The sequence below is a fragment of the Podarcis vaucheri genome (assembly GCF_965113315.1).
Source record: "Podarcis vaucheri genome assembly, chromosome: 10".
Lineage (NCBI taxonomy): Eukaryota > Metazoa > Chordata > Lepidosauria > Squamata > Lacertidae > Podarcis > Podarcis vaucheri.
This window is the reverse complement of record NC_138748.1, coordinates 12,737,504-12,763,846: the sequence shown is the minus strand read 5'-3', so window position 1 is coordinate 12,763,846 and position 26,343 is coordinate 12,737,504. Positions and strand designations below refer to the sequence as shown.

Sequence of the window (26,343 nt, the reverse complement as noted above, 5' to 3'; positions counted from 1 at the left end):
TCATGCTGGCCGCATGACCTGGAAAAACTGTCTACAGACAAACGCTGGCTCCCTCGGCCTGTAAAGCGAGATGAGTGCTGCAACCCCAGAATTTTCTGCACCTGGACCTAACAGTCAGGGGTCCTTTACCTTTACCTTTATTCATAGTGTGCAACCTTCATCATATGCAACCCTCTTTCCTGCCAATTTTTATTTATTATTCAAATCCAAACCTCTCTGCTTCTGTCTCTTAGATAGTCTCTGTGATTAAACAAACATTAACAAACAAGAAATTTCTTTTTGCAGACATCTCAACAATGGAAGAACAGTTTTTAATCCACTCTTGTCTTTTCAACTTCTGGCTCTGCCAACTGATGCAATCATGCATGTAGCTTCTTGCTTATGTTCTACAGTCTTTTTGTAATTGAAACAAATTACCTTAAAACATTGAATTTGTTAAGTAGGTAATTTTAAAAACATTCAAAAAGCATTTTAAGCAACCATTCTAACTAAATTGGTATGTTAACAAGCATTAAGAGACAGCTTTGAGATTGACATGGTCAGTAATCTGAAGTTATTTTTAACTGGTTGTTTCACTGATCAGCTAAGAATTATTAAGGAATTACTACTTGGAAAGCTAAATACCAGATATTTTTAGTTAAATGTTTAGCATAATGATGCAGATACAAGTTAGGTTTTATTTTTGTCTAGTTTTATAACTGTGATTGTTACAGCAATAAATAATACATTGTCCTTGGGTGTTCAGTACCACAGAAAGCCTAGGTGAGAAAAATATGGTTACTTGTGTCAGTGCATAGCCTAAAAACTGATTCATCTGTCATTAACTGCATGCAGTGCACATTTTCCTATGCTATGCAGACCAAGCAACAAAATCCAAGGTACTGTATCAACAATTGACTTCACTTCTCCAAAGAGTAACAGAAATAGCACAATATGCTTCACATTGGGCATGCGCTGTGAAACACTCTTGTTCATATTTTAAGTCAGGGATCAGCAAACTTTTTCAGCAGGGGGCCGGTCCACTGTCCCTCAGACCTTGTGGGGGACCGGAATATATTTTGAAAAATAAATAAATGAACGAATTCCTATGGCCCACAAATAACCCAGAGATGCATTTTAAATAAAAGTGCACATTCTACTCATGTAAAAACACGCTGTTTTGTAACAGTCAGCAGTTAAGGTTTCACATGACTGATAACCATAAATAACAGTAAAAGTTTAGGGAACATACATGTTAAATTAAATGCCTGGTTATGTTCATTTTTATGATGGATTTTTATCGTTTTATTCTCTGTATGGTTTACTTTTAAGTATGCCACTTAGAAACACTAATAATTTCATGATATTTAAATGTCTTAAATAAAGGGGGGGGACCTTGTCACTTCTAAGTGGTTCAAAAGAGACTTCTGATGTCCCTGCTCTTAATGCCTTGAACCTCTAAAGTTACTGCAATTTGTTTCTCTCCAGATAAGAATGGAGATATAAAACTCCTGATTGTTGAAATTGATAAGTTATGCCTTAACTATTTGGCGACCCTGAACATGCACTTTTGCTTAGTAAATTTAACACCCATTGGGCAGTTATGGAAAACCAAGCTCAAGAAAGTAGGTTGTGCAAGAATAAAGCTTTCTAGACACAGTGCATAATAGTTTTCTGCTTCCAAGTAAGACTGTGGCCTGAACTTAATAGCTAAATTGGGTAAAAGGAGTGGTGATGGCAGCACATCAGGGCTTATGGCTGAATTTAAAAATGGTCTTTTGATGTGGCTTCATCTCGGGCAACAGACAGCATACTTTCTCCTGAAACAATTTTCTCCAGCTTCAGCTACTGTGTTTTCCTATTCCTCTAGCACAGATCCATACTAGTCGTTACCATAACAACAATTGCTGCATGACAATTAATAAACTACACAGTAGACAACATTCTCTTAATGAAAGAGTTTTTGTGCACTTTACTTCTTCCCATTCCCAAGTTATAATCAAGACTGGAATTTTCATTCAAATTTCTCATGCTTCAGTCTGACCTGAGTAAGAGTTGTTTTCACCACTGCACCTGAAAGAACAGTGGTGCTTTCTGAGAAAATTTAGCAAAAGCAGACTGTTTGTTTTTTAAAAGTTTTCCAAAACATTTTACCAAAAACGAAAACAAAGAACAGCACACTTTTTTGTAAAAATCCTCTCACTGGATTACAAACAGCACAGAACTATTGCTTTGTAGTTAGACGCTTTCTATTTATTTATTTTTAAGTATATTCAAGATCTCAACAGTCTGGTAGAAAGCTCAGTTGGTTAGAGTGTGGTACTGATAACACCAAGGGATGCGGGTGGCGCTGTGGTCTAAACCACAGAGCCTAGGGCTTGCCGATCAGAAGGTCGGCAGTTCAAATCCCCGCAACGGGGTGAGCTCCCATTGTTCGGTCCCAGCTCCTGCCCACCTAGCAGTTCAAAAGCACATCAAAGTGCAAGTAGATAAATAGGTACCGCTCCGGCAGGAAGGTAAACGGCGTTTCTGTGCGCTGCTCTGGTTTGCCAGAAGCGGCTTAGTCCTGCTGGCCACATGACCCGGAAGCTGTACGCCAGCTCCCTCGGCCAGTAAAGTGAGATGAGCGCCGCAACCCCAGAGTCGTCCATTACTGGACCTAATGGTCAGGGGTACCTTTACCTTTTTACTGATAACACCAAGGTCGCAGGTTAAATCCCTGTATGGAACACCTGCATATTTCTGCATTGCAGGGGGTTAAACTAGATGATTCTCAGGGTCCCTTCCAACTCAAGAATTCTATTACATTTTTTATGCTGATTAAAAGATGGAAGCCAATGAGTGGTCAGTGAAATATGGGGAGCTCAAATTCAGTGTCTTTCAGGGCACAAGACAGGTCAGGGTAGCCACAAACATTTGCCACAATCCAGCACCTGGCATACTATTGATATTCAGTAAGGGCCAAAATACAAAAGGGTTTTTTAAAAACTGGAAATAGTAACAGAAGCGAAAACCACCCCTTTCCAGAAAGCAAAATGTTCTGGACTTACGAAACTTAAGGATAAAGAAAGAGACTTGTTAGTCTGCTGAGAAATACATGCATTGCACTCCAATGATAGCACATATTTATAAATTTATAAAGGTGTGTTGTTCTTTATCCCATTAAGGAAGTTCCACAATGCAATCTATCTTCTAAAAACCACAGGGGCAGCCTCATACGAGCATCCTGAAACTTGAAGTAGCAAGGATCTGCTCCAAGAGATTTTGAAGCCTCATATAACTCACAGTTGGTTAATAGCTGGCACATATATCATGTTCCTAAATGTGTATCCGTCATTTATATGCCTCAGTCTGAGGAACAGTGGTTCAAGTGTCAGACTAGAACTGAGGAAGCAAAAGGTTCAAATCTCCATTCAGCCACGGAACTCACTGGGCGACCTTGAGCCAGTTACTATCTGTCAATCTGAACTTACCTTACAAAGCTATTGTGAAGATAAAACAGGTGATAAAACAGTGCATACCAATTTCAGCTCCATAGAGGAAATTGTAATACAAAAAAATAACAACAACGATGCCCCCTGTCTCAAATGAGCATTAGCTACATTTGTGGGGAGAAATATACAGGCACACATATATCATCATGCACTTTAAGGTTGCAACTGAAAAAGACCAACTCTGGAATTAGCCCAGTTGAAATATGCAAAACTGAGTTGTTGAATCCTTTAAACCAGCTTTAAGGATTTGATGTACTGCAGCAAAAGCAGTCTTTGTGAGCTTGACTTGTCAAGTAAAAGGCTGCTCAACAGCCCAAGGGAACAGCAGCCCTCATCTCCATCCCTTGCCGTTTGTGACCTTGCACATATTACACTGCAACAGCAAACAAGTGAAGGTTATAACAGTGCAGTGCCAAGACCACACCCATGTTCCTTATCTGTATCGTCTCTTAGATTCAGGAGTCCTTATTGCCAGTTCCACATGCTCCAGCAATACAGTATCACGGCGTAGAGTCGGAACTGAAGTAGGTCACGTAAATACTGTAATATTAGCATAAAACTGTTTGCTGTGTCGTCATATTGGACAGTTATGATAACCTCCTCACAAGAATGTAACACTTCTGTTAGAGCAGATCAAAAATCCATCAGGTCTAGCAATCTCTTCTCACAGTGGCCAATCATTTGCCTATGGGAAGCTCAGAGCAGGACAAATTCTCAAGGGAAACAATGCTTGTTTTACCTGTGACTATGTGCAGTTCTAACCTTTGTGGTCCTGTGAGAGTCTCCATAAAGACAGTGGTTTGATGATGCAAACTTCCCTCTGATACAGTAGGAAAGTTTCAGGCCTGGTTTCATATACTTTGAAATATTTGTCAAATAGCACTCAGTCACAAAATAAAAACTAATCTTCTCAACAAGTTCTAACATAAGCCACTAACAAGCCTGTATCTACAATGATAATTCACCCATAGCCTTGTGTCCTTTTTTGAACCAACGCCGGTGCTTATAACTGCATTGAAACATCACTGCAATGTTGAGCTATGCTATGCTTTGAGAAACGTTGCAGGAATAGCTTTGGTGTACCCCATCTGTAGTATAGTTTTCATGGTAATACAGTAAGTTTCAAGATTAAGATCAAGGTAAATTTGGGGTTCTTGGACCTTAATGGATCAAAATCTATGATGGAAAAAAAATATAACTATTAAATAAGATTGATATTGGTGGTAGGAGATTCATTGCCCAGAAACTGGGCTGCATTATACCACTAACTATACAAAACAACAAAAACAATAAATAAAAATATCTATCGCCTTACTCCTTTCATTCTAAAACCCGCAGGCCAATAAGAGTTGGCGGCAGTTCTTAACTTCCTTTGGTTTTGGGTATGCTCCAATCAGCTAAGCAAGTGTTTTCTTTTCATAGTTTAACTTTTACAGAGACACATCATTCTATTCTGACCCAACACTGCATTCAAAATCCTAATTATTATATATAAAAAAGTTTGCTTCATATTTACATAACAAGGATTCATAAGGATGTACTACAACGTCTACATCCATATTATGAAACAGACATTCCAAAGCTGTACAACATTCTCTGAGATAAAGAAAAGAGTGGTTATATATTGCTCCTTGTATACAGCGGTGAAGTTTTCCATCTAATTAGGCTGCTTTAAAGTCTTTACACAGCCACCTATTCAAGATGCCCTTTCATCATCGACACACTATTCAGTGATTGCAATGGGGGGACTATTTGATGTTCTGTTTTGCTGGGAAAGGGTTGTAGCACCCTATAATATTTATACAGCTCTACTTTCCATTGAAGATAATATTAAAAAGGTGATAGAACATTTTGAATGAGCAAGAGCTAATCAATATCCCATGTCTACTTCTAATCTTCTATAGCAATTGCTAAGTGTTTTAATTTTTAGCAGCTCTTCAAACTGACAGAAACCTACCAGAATATGTTAAACTGCTTTGTATGAAGATCAGACAGGCATGGGACAGCAATTATATATCACAATAGCCTTTTCTTGGTTCACAGCTCTATTCATCTTTTTGAAACAATGAAAGACAGATTGGACGTAGGGGAATGGATTAGCCACAGGACGACCTGTATTTCCACACAAAAGCCAAAGTGTGGAAAAATGGCACTCTTGTGTCAGCCATTCTTCACTTCTTGGGTGGAAAAAAAACGTATTAATGGAAACAGCCATTTAAACAGCTCTTTCTCACTCATCTCAGAACAAGTGTTGCCTGTTTTCTTACCACTTATGGTACAGTAATGGAGTACTACTGTTAATGTGAATTGATTCTGTACATTTTCCAAGAGTAGCCCACTGCCACAACAAAATAGTTGTTCTGTGTGTTTTTCAAGAGTAGCCCATTGCCACAGCAACAAAATAGTTATTCTGTACCTAACTGGACAGCTTTGAGAGCCAACACAGGAAACTGACCTTGCTAGATTTTTTTTCAATATTAAAGTCAGTCTTAACTGCTTTATTCTCTAGGATCACAAAAATCTGAGACTGCACAAATATTATGTTTATGCTGCAGTTAATATAGGCAGTGTACACACGATATATTTAAAGCACACCCACACACCAGGAATTCTGGTGGTGGAAATGATAGCTCTGGGAGGGGTTAACAGCTACAACAAACTGAACAGTTGCTACATTTAGTTAATAAATAGATCTAGCATTTGTTAGCAAACCAACATGCATGATAATCTGGATTTAAGCAAAGGCATTGCTATCTCTTAGCATGACTAAGACCATTTCAGAGTAAGTGCCTTAAAACTTAGCCAAAGATTACACCCAACAGGGTACAATATTTTCCAGCAGTTCTTAGCTAAAGAACATTGAAGCAGGTGATATTTGAACAGATCATTATATCTTAGTTCTGGCAATTAAGTCTGATCAAGATAAACAAATTGTAAGGAACTTGCTTGATATTATGGGTCCATCTAATAGATCTTCGTGAAAAAAAGATTATTAAATGGAGATTTCTGGTTTTTATCATGAAATAAGGCTATACAATGGGGCCACCAAAAATGAAGGCAAGGTGTACTAACTTCAACCGTGCACTGAAACAACTGAGTTTATCCACCAACCAACGAACTAACATCCTCAAGCTAACAAATTATGAGGTCCAAACATATGACAATAAGAAATGGCTGCTTGCCACATTTATGCTGATGATGTAAGTCTAATATACAAGCAAGTGGACTTATCCAGGGATTTACAAGTGGGAACACATGCAACCCCATCATCTAATACTGAACTAAAGAAAAAGTAAAATTCAGTTCCCCGCTGTTTAAAAATGAGTGCATCATAGGTATATTTTACCCCCCCCAAAAAAATAATAATAATCTTAGAACAGTATATGAAAATCACTACATTCAAATATAAAAACAGATCCAGCCATGCAGGCAAGAAAAATGTGTTTTGAAGCACATGGAGGAATAAACAATATGGAATTCCTTCCAAACCTATTTAATTGTGTGATGTTTCTGTAGAAGCTAAAGTACATCACTGCGAATGATGGCCTTAAAAAAAATCAGTCAAAATGCTAAAATAGACTAAGCTTCAAGTTGCCTAGCTACACAGGAAGCTTAGGACAAATTCTCTCAACCAACTTCCAGAGTAACCACACTCTAGACATAAAATAATAAATGGATAGGCATTATTCTCTTGTTCTCAAAAAAAAAGTAAACAGCTGAGATTTAATTCCTCTTCTTGTAAAACCAGATTGCTAATCCCTATAGCGTTTTAAGAGGACTACTTCCTGGATGCATTAGGGAAGTCTATAAATTTGAAAATTCTTATTAGGGGGATAACCCTATTTCCCCCCCCCCTGATGTTAATATATCTACTTATATATAATTCTTAAAACTGGATAGGCACTGAGACTTTTTTTTACACTGCTTTGTTCTTAGCAGTATTATCATTAACAACAATCTTAAAATCACTGAGCTCCTAGGAAACACTAGCAAGGCATTCCATGTATCTGGTGCACAAAGGGGATTTTAATATATATATATATTGCTAAATACTTATAGATACATAACAATATTTTTGCTAGATGACTTACATATTTAAAGTTCATGAGCAACTGACATGTGCAAAGACTACAGTGGCCAATTGGGGAGAGCACTTCGCCAATGACGCACTGAAAGTTCTTCCATATTTCCAAGAGCCAATATCATACTAAGTGATTACTTTTAATAAATATGGATCCTGAGACACCTGAACACTTATTCTTTTCTCTTTTATTGCTAGTATTAGGTGAGGTCCAGATGAAGTTAGTTGTACTTCATTCCCACTGAAATCAATGCGACCTGACTTAAACCAGACTCATTTTCTCCATTGATTTCAATGGGACCTTAGTGCAACTAAGTTATCATCTGCATTTAATCTACTGGTAGCAAAAAAACCTACTATAAACCTTTGCTGCATTTCTTTTTTTAAATAAACAGCTACACCTTTTCTCACACCTGAACACACACACATTCAATCAACAACATGCTAAACTTTCACCTTGGGCAGTGGCTTGTAAAGGATTCAGTTAATTAAATCAACCTTCTCCAACGACTAACCGCTAATATTCTCAGTAAGGTGGCAACCCCCCCCCCGAAAGGCTTAAGAAAAAATAATAATAATAACAATCTTATGTTCAACTACGAAATGCATCAGATTCTTCTTTTTTTCCCCACTTGAAATTTAATCATGACATTTGCTTTGCTTTGGCTGTATTGCTTATTTGTTTGCTTTGTTCTGAGACAAAATTTATTTGAACACTTAATGAAAAAACCCCTAAAAATAAGGCAGAAAGGCCTCTTCCACTCTTAGGAAAGGAGGATGGAGGAATAAGCCGCCTGCCCAAGCTCTACTCTTCCTTGCCCTGATCATAGAACTTTAGTGCCATCTATTGAAAATGTATTGAATTTGCTTTTTTAAAAAAAGAAGAAAAAGAAGAGGATGACTGGCGAGTATATATATATATATATATATATATATATATATATATATGAATGATACATATTTTTACTTATTGGGATTTACAGTGTATTAATACACTTACCAGTGGCTTAGTGTTATTTCAAGTTCTAAATAGCAGCAGAGCAGGTCATTCATCAAGAAGAAAACAACAGTTTTCAGCTTATAAATGTATGAACTAAGGCTAGAGATTTCAACACTGCCCACATAGAATGCACTCAGCAGGAATATAAACCCTGTGTCTCCCTTGCATATAAAATAAAGTTTTAAAAAAACCTGTTTTGGTAATAACGCACCAATGTACTAGATAAGAGAGATCTGTGGAACTAGGACACACTGCAAATAAATGGAAAGAAATAAGGAATATCTCAGCATTCGGAAGCAGGAAGGGGGGGGAACACCCGTGTATGCAGGCATGCAGATATAATTACCTTCTTTAAGGAACTGGGAGTGGATGACAAATATAAGAAAACAGCAGATAGCTGCTCCTGCTATTGCCCATAAAGCTTTCAAGAGCTGCATCTCGGGTTGGAACTCAGCAAATACCCAGAAAGTCACACAATGAATTTCCAGAGCGATGCATCAATGTTTCCCAGGTTTGAGCCAGCCAGTAACCACACTTCCAAAACAGAGAAAAGGCTAGAGATCGCAGGAAGCCTTTTCCCTCCCCCTCGCTCCCCTCGGCTTGGGGGAGGGGAGAGCAAGGGGGTTAACACAAAGTCTCAAGCAGCAGGAGCAAGCATCCTGATCTTCAAAAGGAGAGCAGCACAGAGGAAGCTGGGTCTGGGCTCCATGAATCAGCTTTCTGTTTCCTCGGGAGTTGAGCAGCATTGGGGGTTGGGGTGGAGTGGGGGGGGGAGTTGAGAGGAAGGGGAGGGAAGACAATCTGGGCAGAATTGCGCAATCGCTCCCCCTGCTCTGATGAGCTTGTTTTTTCGCTGCTGCTGCTGCTCAGCGACGGCTTCGGTTCAGCAGGGAGAGCAATGCGGGAGACAAGCCGGTCCTCTCAGCGCTGATGCTGCCCTGTGGGCACGAAGCTCCTGCAGATGCCGCTCGCCGGGTTCGCTTGGCACGACCCTGTAAAAAAAGAAGAAGAGGGGAAGGATGGGCTGCGAAGGAGGGAGGGTGCAAAGGAGGCTGCCTCGCTGTCCAACTTCCCTCCGACGGCTTCCCTTCCTCGGTCCCCAGAGCCGGCCGCTTCCCCTCCGCGGTTCAAAGCAACTCAATTAATCCTTTCAGCGCAGGTGCCAGCTGGCGGCGGCTGGGGCATCTCTTGCGCGCTTGCTGCTGCGCGAAGCCGGGAAGGGCGCGGGGACTTCCCGCCTCCCCTCTGCTCGCCGCCACCTTCCCGTCGCCTCCCAACCTGGCCGGGGAAAGGCTGGCTCGCTCTTCTTCCCTCGCGCGCCCCGTGCGCCTTCGCCTCGCCTTCTCCACCGCGCACACACGCGCGCACCCGAGCACCCCCCCGCCGCGGCACCCACAGAGCGTCTTGGGGCAAACGGGCAAGCGTTTTAGGAGAGGGGTCGCAGCAGCAGCAGCCCACAGGTTGACACTTCCATCGCCGCGTTGCCCCCCCCCCTCTCCACGGAAATCGGTGCCCAGGCTGCGACGCCGCCGCTGCTGCGGGAGGGATCGGGCGGAGAAACGCGGCTGCTCCTCGGTCCTGGTGGCGGGAGGAAGGTAGCTTCTGCAGGGAGCCCCAGCCCCGCTCGCGAAAGCTCGCTGGCTGCAGGCAGCGAGGGGTTTTGGGGGAGGCTTTGCTCGAGGTGCGCTGACACAGGGCGGAGACGGCCGCCTCAGCTTCCCCCGGAGCTTTCCCCTTCTCCTCTTCTGGCGGGTGCTGGTGGGTGTCGCTGGGGCTGCAATCTTCCCTTCTCGGCTGCAGGCTGACGAAGGCAGCTCGGGCTCCGAAGTGCCTCCTCGTCTGCCAAGGCGGCGGAGCCAATTCTGCACGGACTCCAGGGACCCAGCCTCCCTCGGGGCTGCTGCTTCTCTCCCCCCCCCCTCCCCACCGCCCCCCTTCGCAGCGCGGAGAGGCAGGAAGGCTGGCCGGCTGCGCGCGTTCGTTGGATGGCGGCGAAAGCAGCGCCTTGGGCGCGCTCTTCCCCAGCAGCGTCTTATTGCAAGACTCGTAGCGCCATGGAGCAACTTTCGCGGCGCCTCGGTCCCCCGCAGGCTGGGCTGGCTCGCTTGTTAAGGAGCATGCCCGAGAGGCGAGCGTGCGCGCTGGGCGCAAGCGAACCCCCTCTGGCAAGATGCTCGGGCTCCGACAGGCAGCTCCCTACGAAAAACAAGCGGAGCGGGGAGGTAGGCAGTCTGGCAGCGCCGAGCTGGAACTGCGCCGCTGGAAGCTTGGCGGCAGGAAAGGGGTGGAGAGGGAGACTCCAAAGCGCAAGGCAGAGCAGAGGAGGAAAGGTGGCCAGAGCCGGGTAGGAGCTTCTCGGAATGCCAGAGCTACCTTCCCCACCCCGCCTCGAAATGCGGGCTTTGATGTGGGTGATATTTATTAAAATCAGAGTGACAGATTGGAGGCTTCTGCTCAGCCACCCAGCAGAATGCCAGCGGAGCCGCTTGAATGTCAGTAGGTTGTAGCGATTTACAGAAAGGCGAGTAAGCTGCAGGGGCGCACGGGCGTAGGGAGAGGCGGCGGCGGTGTGATTTACAGTACCAGAGGGACCGACAAGAGATCCCAGACAGTACGCTTGCTGTGTGCTGAGAAGTGTGATGTAAGTGATGCCACGGGGAAGAAGGACCATTTCGGAAGCAACATGGGCCACACGGGACGGTGCGGGAAATACAGAAGAGCAGCTTAGAGGCATGCGAGGCGCAGGCTGCTTTTTGCTATTTAGCAGTGGCGTAGCGTGGGGGGTACAGGGGGGCCGGCCGCACCGGGCGCAACATCTGGGGGTTGGGGTTAGGGGCGCAAATCCACGGGTTAGGGGGCGCAAATTACTTGCCTTGCCCCGGGTGCTGACAACCCACGCTACGCCACTGCTATTTAGCACTCCCTTTCGTTTACTTCTCTGCAGATCACACTTCCATTACTTTTCTTTTCTGCCGATAATGTCACTGTGCCATCTGCAGCTTGCTGGTAGTTCCCCTCTCAAGGCATACCACCTGTTTCTGATAACTACCTATTGACATCCAGCGGCTCCCCGGGGGTGTTACTATTGGCATTGCATCTCCTTATCATAATTTCTTACACTGCAAGCTATCTACCTGGCAGCAAGTGTCACTAAAATCAATAGGGCTTACTTCATTGAAATTAATGGGACTTGCCTAACCATTTTCGTCAATTCCATTGCCTAAGCAAATATTGCGAAAAAAATCATTGTGTTCTGTTATTTTATATGCATACATGCACATTTTTTTGATGTACTCTTGACCCATCTTCCAAAATAGACTTAGTGCTTGTCCAGTACTAGTACCATCCCTACAACAAACAGTAAATGAAGGTTCAGTGGTATCAAGGCAGTCAGTATTCAGTCTGTTTAGATATAATTAAGATCTTATTTCAGTGGTGCCGCTATGCCCAGCAAGACTGCAGAACAGTTTTGGTGCAGAAAGAGTTGGAAAATGTGAATTGCATTTCGAGGCTAGAGAAAGAGTATATAGTTTCTTCAGTGTTGCAAAAACATACAAAGAGAGCCCCACTGAACTCACTGAACTTACGTAGGTATGCATAGTGCTGTAAGGCTGGAATCCTATACAACTTATTTGAAAGTCCATTTTTGCTTAACAGAATGGATTTTCTTCTTAATATGTAGGATCTGAGTGGAAGGCTGGTTGTTTATGATACAGTACTCAGGACAAATCTTCACCACAGATTTACTCAAGTTTTAAGGTTTCTGGCTGTGGTGCAATGAAACAAGATTGGGATCGCTAGTAGAATTCAACAGGTGAACCATGGAAGGTGAACCATGCTCCCATAAAATTGATGTGCTTGTGGCATAGACATGTAGCTGAAGTTTGAAGTTGATGCAGGGTACTTAAATAGTGTCTCAAGCAATCTCCATGTCTGTCTAATTTGTACAGGCCCTATAAATCAGTAGCTCTGGTGTTGATGGAACAGATTTCTAGTTGGCACAGAATTTTTCCTGGTCAGAATAGTTCAACTTTTGTTGTTGTTTTATCTAAGCAATTCCTCCAAAAACAAAACATAATAACTGTTCCAGTGTCCTCAAGGTTAGCCAAGAACAGAACTGCTACATCAAGCTCATCTCATGGCCTTTGCTTCCACCCCCACATTGTGAAGAAACACCCTTAGAATGTATTAGCTGACCTATGGAATAGGGTAGAATCCATAATTTTAAAAACCAGGTGTTCTGTGAAGGGGGAAGAGGAGGGCAGAGTAGACTGCAATATTTTTATTTAATTTTTGTAACTGCCCCATTGCCAATCACTGAATGAAACACAAACCCCAGAAAAAAGTGAAAAACGTGAATACTTGGAAACCTTGAAATCTGACAAAATCAAACAAAGAGTTAACTATTTATTCAAAGCCAATGTGAGGTATAGTATGAAAGGATGAAAAATCAAAATTACAACATAGTTCTTATACAACTGAATAAGTTGGTACACACAGAGCTTCTCGGAGGTGAACTTAAGTCACATATTGTTTTTCTAGTTCAAACCTCAGTTGGTTGTTGGAGGAAACATGAGAACGATAGTAAGAAAAATCTGTAACATGCAATATAAAAATAGTGCAGCAGAAACCTTCTTAGATGAAGGACAGGTATGAAGGAAAGATGCAGTAGCAATTTTTAAGCATATGAAAGAAATGGCCATAACTTCCTCTTCTCTGTCCTGAGGAACACTGCCAAAGTTGAAAGAAACAGCTTTAGCCTGGCTATCAAATATTGCTTCTTAACTGAAAAACAGATTAAAGAAGAAGAAAATTGAACTGAACTGGTTCAGTCTAGATACAGGGACCTCTACTGGTACAAATGGGCTGTCCTAGATTGCTCATCAGATCTCTTCTAACATTACTGCATAAATGACATACAGTGGCATCTCGGTTTAAGAACGGCCCTGTTTACGAACGATTCGGTTTACAAACTCTGCAAAACCGGAAGTAGTGTCCTGGCTTGCGAACTTTACCTTGGTCTAAGAACGGAATCCGAATGGTGGAAGGGCACTGGCGGCGGGAGGCCTCATTAGAGAAAGTGTGCCTTGGTTTAAGAACGGTTTCAGTTTAAGAACAGACTTCCAGAATGGATTAAGTTCATAAACCGAGGTACTACTGCATTCAATATAGTCACATAACTGTCAGATCTAGCCTATATCCTTCTTAATATTGTCATTGTACACAGTTTATTTATTTTTAAATCGGTAAAATTATTCAGAGATTTCTGTTATTCTTACTAGAAAAATCAATATGATCAATTCCAACCCCTTGTTATGCAGTAATGGCCACGATGGTGTCAGGGGGAAATTTCCCTTGACCAGAGGAACCACACACAAAAGGAAATTAAGAACAGAATATTTTATTCTGCATGACTTTAATAGCACCAGAATTACATCAGTTGTAACAAATGAATCAGCTATCATGTGCAGGTGGGATATCCATTCCTATTATCAGAAACATAAGTCATCAACAGGGAACTCAGACTGCAATTCAAACCCTGCTTAATCTGGGAGTTAGCCCCAGAGAGTTCAATAAAACTAACTTCTGAGTAGACATAGACTGTGCTCCATCTGGATTTTTGTATAGCTATAGATTGTTTTTACTTACATAGATTTGTAAAAGTAACAATAAGGGGGGGAAATGGCTGTCTACCATTTTAGTAGGATGATTCTCTGTTACATACTAAATTAAGAACATGCATTTCTGCCCAATTTTGGTCATGTGATTTAAGTTTCATTATTTTGTGAGCAAAATTAACTCATTCATAACCATATATAAATATGTTGTGTGATCTATGTTACAAGCAATAAAAGATTTGCAATGCACATACATACTTTCCAACATCACTTCCTTGTCAATCTGGAACATAGCTGTCAACTTTTCCCTTTTCTTGTGAGGAATCCTATTCAGAATAAGGGAATTTCCCTTAAAAAGGGGAAAACATTGACAGCTATGATCTGGAATATATCTGTCTAACATGCTGACATCTCCTTAAATAGAGTTAAGTAATAATTGCAGGAGTGCAGAAGCATTCATCATTAATCACGTCCTCTGGGGGGGAAAGTCAGAATTGAAGACAGGAGTCCCTAGAAACAGCCATGCATCATCAAAACTGAAGCCATTTGCTCTCTGTGATAACCAAGTCTAGTGGTATCAAGGACCTAGAAGGCAGTCAGCATAACAAAGCCAAAACCATGTAGGAGAAAAGGGTGGATGGGGGGACAATATGCATGTACATTAACTATCTCCATTACAAGTATTTTATCCTCAATGTAACACCTACCATTCCCTTATGGCTGGGTGACGTAGTGCATGAACCCATCATAGGTTTTCAGTGCAGCGCTAATGTGGATTTAGGTCAACTAAGAATGACTGTTCAGTGTATCTGAATGCTAGATTGTGAGCTACAGCTGTGCACCCAGTCCTGTCGCCAAATTAGCCATACTTCATACCAACTACATTTCAAACCTTCTTCTTTCAGGCTCTACTAAGTGGCAATAAAACACTGCTATGATGATAGGGTGCAGGTCAGAAGTGTGGTGGTGGTGGTGGGGATGCCCAGCCAAATCATTTACAAAGTATATAGTAGTTTCAGGCAATAATGTAAATGTGAAATTCCAAAACAAACATCTAAATTCCGATTCTGTTCAGAAACATTTGCTGACTGGCAGTGATCATTTGGCCTAATATAGATAGATAGATAGATAGATAGAGAATATTATTTAGGCCAATTTGCCTTAATAATAAATTAGAAGAAAATATTTTGCCTTAATAATAAATTAGAAGAAGAAGAGTTTGGACCTGATATCCCGCCTTTCACTCTCCTTAAGGAGTATCAAAGCGGCTAACATTCTCCTTTCCCTTCCTCCCCCACAACAAACACTCTGTGAGGTGAGTGAGACTGAGAGACTTCAGAGAAGTGTGACTAGCCCAAGGTCACCCAGCAGCTGCATGTGGAGGAGTGGGGAAGCGAACCTGGTTCACCAGATTACGAGCCCACCGCTCTTAACCACTACACCATGCTGTGCAGTAGTCTCGTCTGATGAGACTATTGGATGGCAACAGATCAGGGTTTGCAGGAAATAGTATGATAAAGTTCTTCCTGTTATTTTCAAGAAATTGTAGGAGGAAACTAATGCATGTATGGAGGCCGGGTTCTGCAGTTTGTGACATCATTACAGCCATACAGTGATCTAATATTATGGACACACTGTGTGACGCGGAAGGAAATGAACAGGCAGCTCTTTGTACTTCTATGAAAAAACACAAGCCACTGCCAGTCAAATAACCAAAAATGTATTCCCATTATGTAAACAGAATAGATGGAGACCCCACATCTTTAAAGAGATGATATTGCTTGATAAAAAGGATGCATAACAGATAAAATCCTGATCATGTGAACTGAAAATTATTTTTTGAAAATTATTTCAATATAAGCATGCTGTTCTAATCCATTACAGAATTGTAACGCAAATATCTTCCTTTCCACAATGCAAACAAAAAAAGCAACTACATTTCAAATACTTTAGTAACTGAATGCGCAATTCTGAATGGCAGTGTGCTAAAGTTTACAAGCAAGCTATATGGAATATAGTTTAGAAGCTTTGGGTTGTTCTTTTTATGAATAAAACCCAAAGTTTCATTGACTAGGCATTACGGTGAATTACAAGCTTCTTCTGTCCAACAGGATGAAATGGATTACCAGCCGATAATCTAGGGATCATTTCAGTCACCTGTGCTCTAAGGAATTATTTTAATGCTCTTAAGAACTCTCTTCTTGTAGAGTAATATGAAGATTAGGAATCATTACCTTCTCTCTACTGCTGACCCTCCAATACATATTTTGCCCCCTCTATGTTGTATGTGACCACCATTCTGTAATTGCAGACATCACTTGCAATAAAAGCCCCAGTTAGTACATTGTTACATAAGACCACTTTGCTAAATTTGCCACCTTTCCTTTCTCACAATATAGTATTAACAGTACGACTTAATATATAAGGAATTATTTTAATGCTCTTAAGAACTTTCTTCTTGTAGAGTAATATGAAGATTAGGAATCATTACCTTCTCTCTACTGCTGACCCTCCAATACATATTTTGCCCCCTCTATGTTGTATGTGACCACCATTCTGTAATTGCAGACATCACTTGCAATAAAAGCCCCAGTTAGTACATTGTTACATAAGACCACTTTGCTAAATTTGCCACCTTTCCTTTCTCACAATATAGTATTAACAGTACGACTTAATATATACATTCATCTCCCTGAAATCTAAGATTTTGAAGTTCAGAAAAATATAACTGCAAACACATTATCTAAGCTCTCCATATTACTTAGAAATAAATCCCTTTGATATGCCAGGTTAGAATATTCTTTTAATAAATGGTTAGAATATTTTAAAAGAAATGAATGTTTCAAAATGCCAGTCATGTTCAAATAGGATGGTATAATACAATTAAGCTTCAACTTGCAAAGATAGTATAGTAGATATAGAGACATATGACATATTCTACAACAGCACATTCTTAAAGTTAGCTAGAACCTTTTCTAGCTGTGTGTCCCCTATCTTGAACTTGCTTTTCCGTTCTTATTTTTGCTGCTGCGAGTTGAATCAGGATTTAGTCATGCACAGAACAGACACAATACTTTCAATGGGTCTTCTCTAGGCAAGACTAAGTTCAGCTCCATCCTGTAATTTTTACTTAAGTCAATTTATTGCAAGACATCCTGATTCTTATCTACTTTTCAGTTACAATAACAAAGATTTGTCTCAGAGTTGCTATAACTGGAGAAGGTCAAAGGAGGAACTCACTGCTCGGTAATCCCTGAATTAAAGCACTAGTGAAAATTCTCCCAAAAGCAATCAATTTCTAAGCAACTGCACATAGTTGCCAATAACTAGTCAGCCCTGATTTTTTTTTAGGGGGGAAAACACACACTCCAAGACTTCATATTATGATAACTCAACTCACACTTGACACTTTGTATACACACACACACACACACACAATTATATGACCCCTAGAATTTGGACTTCAATGAAGTTTCTAGTTTTCTAAAAAGATTCCTTTTAAATGAATGGCATGGCTAAAATGGGAGGTGTGGGCATCTGTTTCTGAGGTTGAAAGACTTAGTGTCCCTAATCCCTCCCACTTTATTTTTGAGGGAAAGTTCAAATCAGATCAATCAGATTTCAGTAAACCAAATACTCGTTGTAGGTTCCTTCAGCCTAGCAGTATTCTGTATTCGAGTTTTGATGCAATTCACCAATTTTTATTTTTAGATTCTTAAGGGCAATTCAAATCACAGTCCACGGCTTTTATTATTGAATTTTATACAAAGACCAACCATCCCCTTTGATTTATTTCCATAATTCCATTTTCCTGTGGCACAAGGTCTGCATTTGGTACATAAGATAAACCCCCTGAGTACAAACTCATTTTACACCACCAGTTGTGTCAATGATCCTGAAATAATGGAACGCTGGGAGATTTTGAACAGGTTTTGTGAAATTTAAATCCACAGCACAAAATTGTGAGTATATGTCAAGGCTCTGTGTAGTTCTTAACCCATCCAAAAACACCTCAGGCAAGCTAACACTGCCTAACTACTGGGAGTTATCTATTTCAAAATTGCTATTATATCCTGAATACATGATTCAATCAGAATCACTCTTGAAAATGCACAAGGAAATGAAAACAGAACAGAACCAAGTGCCCTGTTGTGGGTCTGACACATCAGAAGACACAGGGCAACAACACATGTGAAGATACAGGATTGAAACATTTCACAGAGTCAGTGTTTATCACTCTTCCTGGTTAAGACAGAAATACAGCAGTGGACCAGAACAGTATGCATACTTTTGATTCTCACTGTCTTAAAAAAAAGAAAAATAGTTATAACTGGCAAGTGCTGTCATTGCACAATCTCAGTTAATTGCAGCCAGGCAATGACAGTAGCCTCCATACTGAGAATCGTGGTTTGCATAAAAGGATTTGGTGAATTTCTCTCTTTTAGGGTCCCTGCTCCTGCCAACCTAGCAGTTCGAAAGCATGTCAAAGTGCAAGTAGATAAATAGGTACCACTCTGGCGGGAAGGTAAACGGTGTTTCCGTGCGCTGCTCTGGTTCGCCAGAAGCGGCTTAGTCATGTTGGCCACATGACCCGGAAGCCGTATACTGGCTCCCTCGGCCAGTAAAGCGAGATGAGCGCCGCAACACCAGAGTCGGCCATGACTGGACCTAATGGTCAGGGGTCCCTTTACCTTTAATCTACTCTATGGCCTACTTGCTTATAATTATTATTATAAACCCGGGAGGAAATTTCATAGAACTCAAAGTGGAACTTTGTTAGTTTAGGAGATTGGGGTTCTTTTTTTGTTTTACAATATGCCTTAGCAGGTCAGAACAATGACTGTTCATTTTTAATTTGCCATTGAAGTTATGCAAGCCTCACTTAAATGGAAACTTACTTTTATTTTGTTCAGAGTCTGCCTTTCTAGAATAAAAGAAAATGTCAGGTAGTAAATTGAAGTATCAGATGGTATTGGCAAAACTGTGATTAATTCGATATTGAAGAGTATTGCTTGAGGTATAAAGGTTAGCGAGGAGATTAGCAAGAAAGAGGCTGTTCTGTTGATGTAAGCATGGAGGACTGGCATCAATTCTCAGCAGACACTGCAAGTACCAAGGTGTTTATCAATAACGTTGTCCTATCTGAGTAAGTGGATGAGATCAGTATCTGAGCTCCTGACCCTCTGACTATGAGAAATTACAGCAATTTACCTTGCAATAAGAAACTCTTTTCACCTTCTCACTAAGGCATCTGATGGTTACTTATACTTTCAAATATAATGTGCGGTATGATCTCAGAATACAAAGGCATGTGTACAAACTGCAATTATGGCTGATAGTAACTCCCTCCCCCCCCCGGAATAGTTTACATTTGTACTAAAAATATTCAGTTTTTATTTGCATCCATTTCTGACTGTTTTCTTTCCTGATAGGCTGGTTAACAGAACTGTGAGGGGAGTTTTTTTGTGGAGAGGTGTGCCGAGTTTTGTAAATGGCTTTTTCAAATGCATTAATATTCTGTTTATATTACCATCTATAGCTATGTGAATGAATATAGCACATTCAAGGAGCCTGACCTAAAATGTTAAATAGCTGTCTTTGAGGATAAGAAGCGATATCCCAGAAGGTACATTTTTCCATTGAATGTTTGTGTGTGTGTGTGTGTGTTTTGTTTTATTCATACTACAAAAGTCTTTCCTCCACACATTGTTTCCCCCTTTGGAATAGAGGAGTTGTTTACGGTGCAGGTGGATTAAAAATTGCTTAGCAAAATGACTGGCATGATCATCGCAGGAGGACAGCAGAGCTTGATTTCTGTAACTTATTTGTTAAAGTGCTTCTTACAACTGCCACATATCTCCAACCTTTTAAGGAGCAAGAGTTAAGCTGAATTCTGATGTTGGCCATAGACATGTGAATATGTGCCTGGAAACTATCCACCGGCATAACAGAAGAACAAGCTATAATTACCATAATTAAGAGTGTCCTAAATAACTGAAATTAATAATGTTAAGAAACATTTCTGCATTGAGGCCAGTAGACTTTTCAACCTGAAATGGATTCAAAAGTCAACTTACAAATTAAAAGCAGGACAACTGCACAAAGTTAGGAGCCCATCATGGAGGAGGGGGTGCCACTGTATTTTGAGATCATGTTGCACATTATATTTCAAAACATAAGTAACCAAGGAAGTCTATCAGAAGCCTTAGTGAGAAGGTGAAAAGAGAAAGAGGCTGTTGACAGTTTCTACTGCACCATTTGCCAACTGAAAGCTGTGTGTGCATGTGTGCACGCACACAAACAAACACAAACACACAAAACAAAAATGCAACATTCTTCTCATGTTGCACTTCTGATGCACATTTATTTTATTTGAGACATTTATAGATCACCCTTCATAAAAACGTATTAGAATTTGAAAACCCAGAAGAGTTATTCTAGCCATAGGAGTCAAAGATGTGGGTGACATACCAACTAACCTGGTTCTAAAAAATAAGAAAGGCTAGCTCTCCTTAAACTAATTCCACAACCTTGAATTTAGGAAGGTGAGAATCTGTACGTAAAAGCACTAGGTGCAATGCCATTGGGCAAGTGTTGAAAACCAGTGTCCCTCCCCAAACACAGCATTTACATGTGGTGGGAGTGCCCCAAAATCCAACTATTCTGGACAACAGCTATACAAGAAATATGTAAAATAACTAAGCAAGTATTAGAAATCACCCCAGAATTGGCCCTACTAAACATCTTCCAAGACAATAATGCCCATTTACACCACAAATAACTCAGCAACCAGAAACACCATAGCCAGACACTGGAGAGACCCTTCAGGAGTAAGCATGGACCAATGGTACCAAATAGTATAGAATACAGCCTTACTAGAAAAATTAACCAATAAACTGAAACTGACATGGGGACAAACAGAAGAAGATGCCTTCACCTCCGTATTGCTCCCCTTTATCACATACACAGCCCAAGAAGACAATGACAACAATCCACCAACAGCATACAAATCAATATGGCTAACCTGATCCAAAACACCCACCCACCCCACTCACACATGAAAACAAAGATCCCCACAGCCAATCACAAACGAACAACCACACCCTAGGCCAACCCCAACCTCTCTCACCACCAAAGGAACACAAGTGAATAGGAGAGAACCTGTACAAGCGATACTGACACAAAACCCCACATATATTACGTAAAATAGAAACATCGCCACCCGACCCCACCCCCCTCACCTTTCCCCCCTCCACCTCTTTACCCCTTTTCTTCCTAATGTCTCAACAAATGAAACTGATCTGTAAAAAAATGTTCCTTGAAAAAGAGAGAGAGAGAGATTGCACATACTTTTGTAAACCAAGAAAATATTTAATAAAAAATACATTTTTATAAATAAAAGGCAGTTCCCAATTCTCATCCAAAGGAAACTGAACCTGAACTTATGAAAATTTCCTGAGCAGTGGGCAGAGAGAGAGAGAGAGATATATTAATAAGAAAGGTTGCTGAAAAATTAAGCTATGTTTATCATACCCCAATCTGTGCCCCATCAGTAAGGCTGGAGTAGAGAATGTATGGCTCTGCAGATCTTTTGGAACTCCCAGCTCCCACTGATCCTAACCAGCACGACCAATAGTCAGGGATGATGGCATTTATAGTCCAGCAACTGATGAAGAGCTCACCATCCCTGGGTTCTTGAGTTTAGACTGCCATTGACCAAGATCAGTCTTTTTTTCAGTGATTGGCCTCCCTTTATTGGAAGTCTGGCAACATGGAGGGAAAGGGCCTCTGGAAATCCATGTGATGCCCTTTCCCTCGCATGTCCACTCTAGGAAAACATGGAATGTTGTACTTGACTGCTTCTTATGTATCATATTCCCTAGGAAAACATGGATTCCACAGCTGTTTGGAGGACACTGGCAGTTTTCCAAGGCACATCTATAATTTGCCCCCCCCCCTGTGTTGGGTGTTTTCCCCTCGCTTCCCAGGCTGAGCATGTATGGAATAGGGTGGCTATTATATCAGCATAATGGCGGCATATATCCTCTGCCTCTCAACCCCAAATGTAATGCAAGAATAGTATTGCTCTGTAAGTGAGTCTTCTAAATAAAGAGGTAAACCCTTCTCCATGGAAACATTTGAACTAAAAATGACCCAGGTGGCCTCTCTCATTCCAACATGTGAAACTGTGGAAATCCATTTCCAATTGATTTTGGAAATGCTATTCTACATCATTCTGAGGAGACACACCAAACAGCATTCTAAAAATAAACTTAACCTCACCCTATCACTAGCAAATCTATTTAAGCACAAACATTCTGCTATGAAAAACCTTCAATCTCAAAGGCTTCACCAAAGGCAATACAATCAGTCCTTAGCAGGACATGTTTATTTCTAAGTGCTTTGTCGTTAGATTGCTTGAACGGTATAACAAATGCATGGCGTCACTAAGGAAATTAATAAAGTTAAATTGGTATTTGGTGCACAGCACACTTATTCCAGAATATTCTCACTGACATCTATAGATCATGGCAAATCAGATTTACTGTTGGTAGATAGTTTCTGTGTCAAGGGATGTAATTCCTTGAAAAAGTGGGTTCACCTGTTCCAGACGCGGTTGCACTCCCCAGAAGAACAGATCTGTGGCTTCAGGGAAGGGAGGGAGGGACGGGCAATCCGATGCACGGGCGAAAAGAGGAAGTCCTAGCCTTGTGCAAAGAGTTTTAGCATTTCTGGTCTGGCTGTCAATCAACAAATGTCAACATTAACTTCTTCCCAACAACAAGGGAAGCCCAATCGGATCAGTGGCCAACGATCAATTAGCCCGCCCCACAACTTTGGAGTGTCCTGGCGGCCCCAACCACAACACACGCTGTCCATGAAGGAGAACACGCTTTACTAAAACCTCTGGATCCTTTTCACCTGTACTGCTTTCTGCTAAGGTATCTTGTCACCCATCCTGTATTTGGGCATCTGATTCTTCCAACCCAAAAGAAAACTGTACATTTCTCTCCTGAAATTCATTTTAAGGTTCATTTTAATCTTTTGCACAGTTCTCCATCACGGCATGATCATCTTGGTTAGCCTTAAGAAATCAATGCTGGATATTTGTGATATCTATGGTTTGTTTGTTTTCCTAACTGTGCGCAGACTGAATGATTAATTATCCGTTCTAGATGTTGTTTTTAGGCAGTGATGCCAATCTGTCCATTCAGTAGTTGCCTGGGTTCTTTTCTTCCCTTTTTGAAGAATAATGGATATAAGATTGTACAGCAGGATGGCTAGAGAAATGGGAACTTGCAGTACTTCATGTGGCTTTGACAAATGAATATATCTGATTGGGAAAATGAAGAGAACTTGAACAAATTAGTTTACTTTAGTATTCTTTAGCTGAATGAGAAGACCACCTCCCAGTATTCAGTTTGTACACTATTGCAAAGGATAACTATGCTTTTAAAGGCACTTATTTCATATAATATATATTTGATTTCACAACAGGCAAAAAACAAAAAAACAGAACAAAAGCACAGGGGTAGATAGCCGCCCCATTTAAAGAGATTTGTGTTTCATATGTTTACATATACCAATAACAAGTATTAAGATTTATAACTTTGTTTCAAGCTTTCAACTAGTTATTAATTGAATAGAAACAGCCTTGTGTCTCCGGTGAGACAATGCCTCCATAAGATAGCATGGGTGTCAAGAATAATAAGAAATACATTGTTATTAAAAGAAACTGCTATGGTGGTCACATTATATACATACCAGAACAGTGTTCCTGTTTTCCATATTAGCAGCTACAGTTTATAAAGTTGGAACAGCCATTTGAACATTTAATATGGATTAATTCTAACCCCTTGTATTATCTGATCAGTTTGCTTCCTGTCAGGTGGAACAAGGAACATTCTGAACAGAGACTACAGTCTAGCTGCCTTGTCTCAATATTTTATCATGTGCTCTCTGTGTTGTACTTGTATGCTGTCATTCCAGCATCACAATGATGCCATACTAGACCTGCAGCACTGAGCGGTGTGATTCCTAGCATGCTGAACCAGAACACATTCATCTGGAGGCATGCTCGATTGACTTCAGTGGTACTTATTTCCGGGAATCATGCTTAACCCTACAAGCAGAAGAAAATGAGGGTCAACACCTCCTGTTCCTGTCTTCTGGGTTCCTTGTTTTATATTGTTGTCTTTATGAAATTGTAACTTTAAATGTTATAAGCTGCCCTGTGCAGTGCTTATGCAACAAGAGGGTGGGGTATGCATATTTTTAATTAACTAAATATATAATATGCACAACGTATTTAAAAATCATCTTCAGGGGATACTGTGAATAAGTGACATAAAAGCAAAAGTAAAATGGAAACTTTATGCTGGAATAAATCAATATACAGTGGTACCTTGGGTTACAGACACTTCAGGTTACAGACTCCGCTAACCCAGAAATAGTACCCCGGGTTAAGAACTTTGCTTCAGGATGAGAACAGAAATTGCATGGCAGTGGCACAGCGGCAGTGGGAGGCCCCATTAGCTAAAGTGGTACTTCAGGTTAAGAACAGTTTCAGGTTAAGAACAGACCTCCAGAACGAATTAAGTTCTTAACTCAAGGTACCACTGTAGACTGCACAATGAAAAGTGCACATAACTGTGGTACGTGAACTACTCAGAATGTTAACCATACCAGCAAGTTTATTTTTAGTATCTGTGTTTCCAAAGCAATAAGGAAGACACTAATAAAAACAATTCCAACCAAATGTGTATCATCTTAATCATGGCAGTATCTACTGCAACCTTCTTTGCTAGAAATAATAGGGTTAAGAACTTTAAGAGAGCCTTAAACTGAAAAACCAGCAGACAGAGGCTGCAATTCTAATCCAACATACCTGGGAATAAGGCCCTGGGAATTCAATAGGACTTACTTTTGAGTACACATGGTTAGGATTGTGCTGTTAGATAATGAATTCATTGAAATCCTTCCCAATGCATGTCTAAAAAGAGCTTAATACAAAATCTAATAAGATACAGGGCACTGAAAACCAATGTAATATTGTGGGCCAAAGGAATCCACAGGGGAAAAAAGTTTCTGCATTATGCAACCGTCCTAATAAAAAAGGCTAAGGAAAAAATAAAATATATATTCAAAACAGTACTTCCTTTCTTACTGCATTTGTAACCCACTCTTCATCTAAGGTTCTCCCTTCTCATTTTATCCGCACAACATCCCTGTGAGGTAGTTGAGGCTGAGAGGCAGTGACTAGCCCAAGGTCTCCAAGGCTGAAATGAATAGGTTGCGGAGGAGGAGAGATTCAAGCTGTATCCACTGGCCCCTCCATGAATTAAATGTGCCACCAAGAACCTACACACAACACATACACTTCATTTCCCCATATTTCTGTGCAAAGGAAACCCTGAACCAATGGAAGTGGGAGGCGGGTATGGGGCAAACTAGCCCAAACCCAATTTTCCATACTATGCTCTCACTTCTACCAGAAATAAACAGCTGTTATAGGCATACTGCATTGTGTTCAGACTCTGCAGTTTATCACCAGATGCTTCAAGCTGAACAGAAAAATAGCACTCTTTAACTCACAGGTAGAAAACATAGCTGTCAACTGTCCCTTATTTGGTGGGAAAGTCCCTTATCCCAGCGCTGTGTCCCGCTGCTGTCCCTTATTGATGATGTCCCTTAAATTTCCCGGGTTTCAAAGGAAGCAGCTCCTCTCCCTCCCTCCCTGTCGGCCAGGGAGGAGGGACGCTCCAACTGTGTTGCTTGGCTGTGTTGCTCACCCAATAAGGAGTCTAAGAACGACTGGGGGGTGGAGCTTGCATGCCTGTGCCGATCAAATCGGCCACGTTGCCTGGGGACTCGCCTTTGCTCAGCACTTCCCAGCAGAGAGGTGACGGTGGTTTTCCTTGCTGCATCCCCTTTGCTGGGTTGCTGCGCTGTGGGAACCACCACTTGAGGCTTCGTTTGGCTGCTGGCTGGGCTTTCTGCCTTTGGCTCGGAGGGGCTCAGAAGTTGAACATACCTGTGGCCGGAAAATCCCTTATTTTGGCTGCTGAGCCCTTATTTTCGAGGCTGCTGGTTCCTTATTTTCAAATCTTTAAGTTGACAGCTATGCTAGAAAACCAAGCATCTGCCTTGTTTCTATATTATCTTGTTTCT

The 26,343-nt window shown here is 41.0% G+C and overlaps 1 protein-coding gene across 11 annotated transcripts in view; it reads right to left on the bottom strand.

Moving 5' to 3' along the window:
* Nucleotides 1-26,343, bottom strand: part of TAFA5 (TAFA chemokine like family member 5) — a 354,249-nt gene that overhangs the window by 255,287 nt on the left and 72,619 nt on the right. The window contains exon 1 of one of the 11 annotated variants that reach the window (XR_014223833.1): nt 8,901-10,987. The exons of 9 other annotated variants lie outside the window; for them this stretch is intronic. The gene's annotated coding sequence lies outside the window, so the exon portion shown is untranslated. Of the gene's footprint in view, nt 1-8,900; nt 10,988-26,343 lie in introns of those variants that run through there. One more of the 11 variants, XR_014223834.1, reaches the window with a different exon arrangement.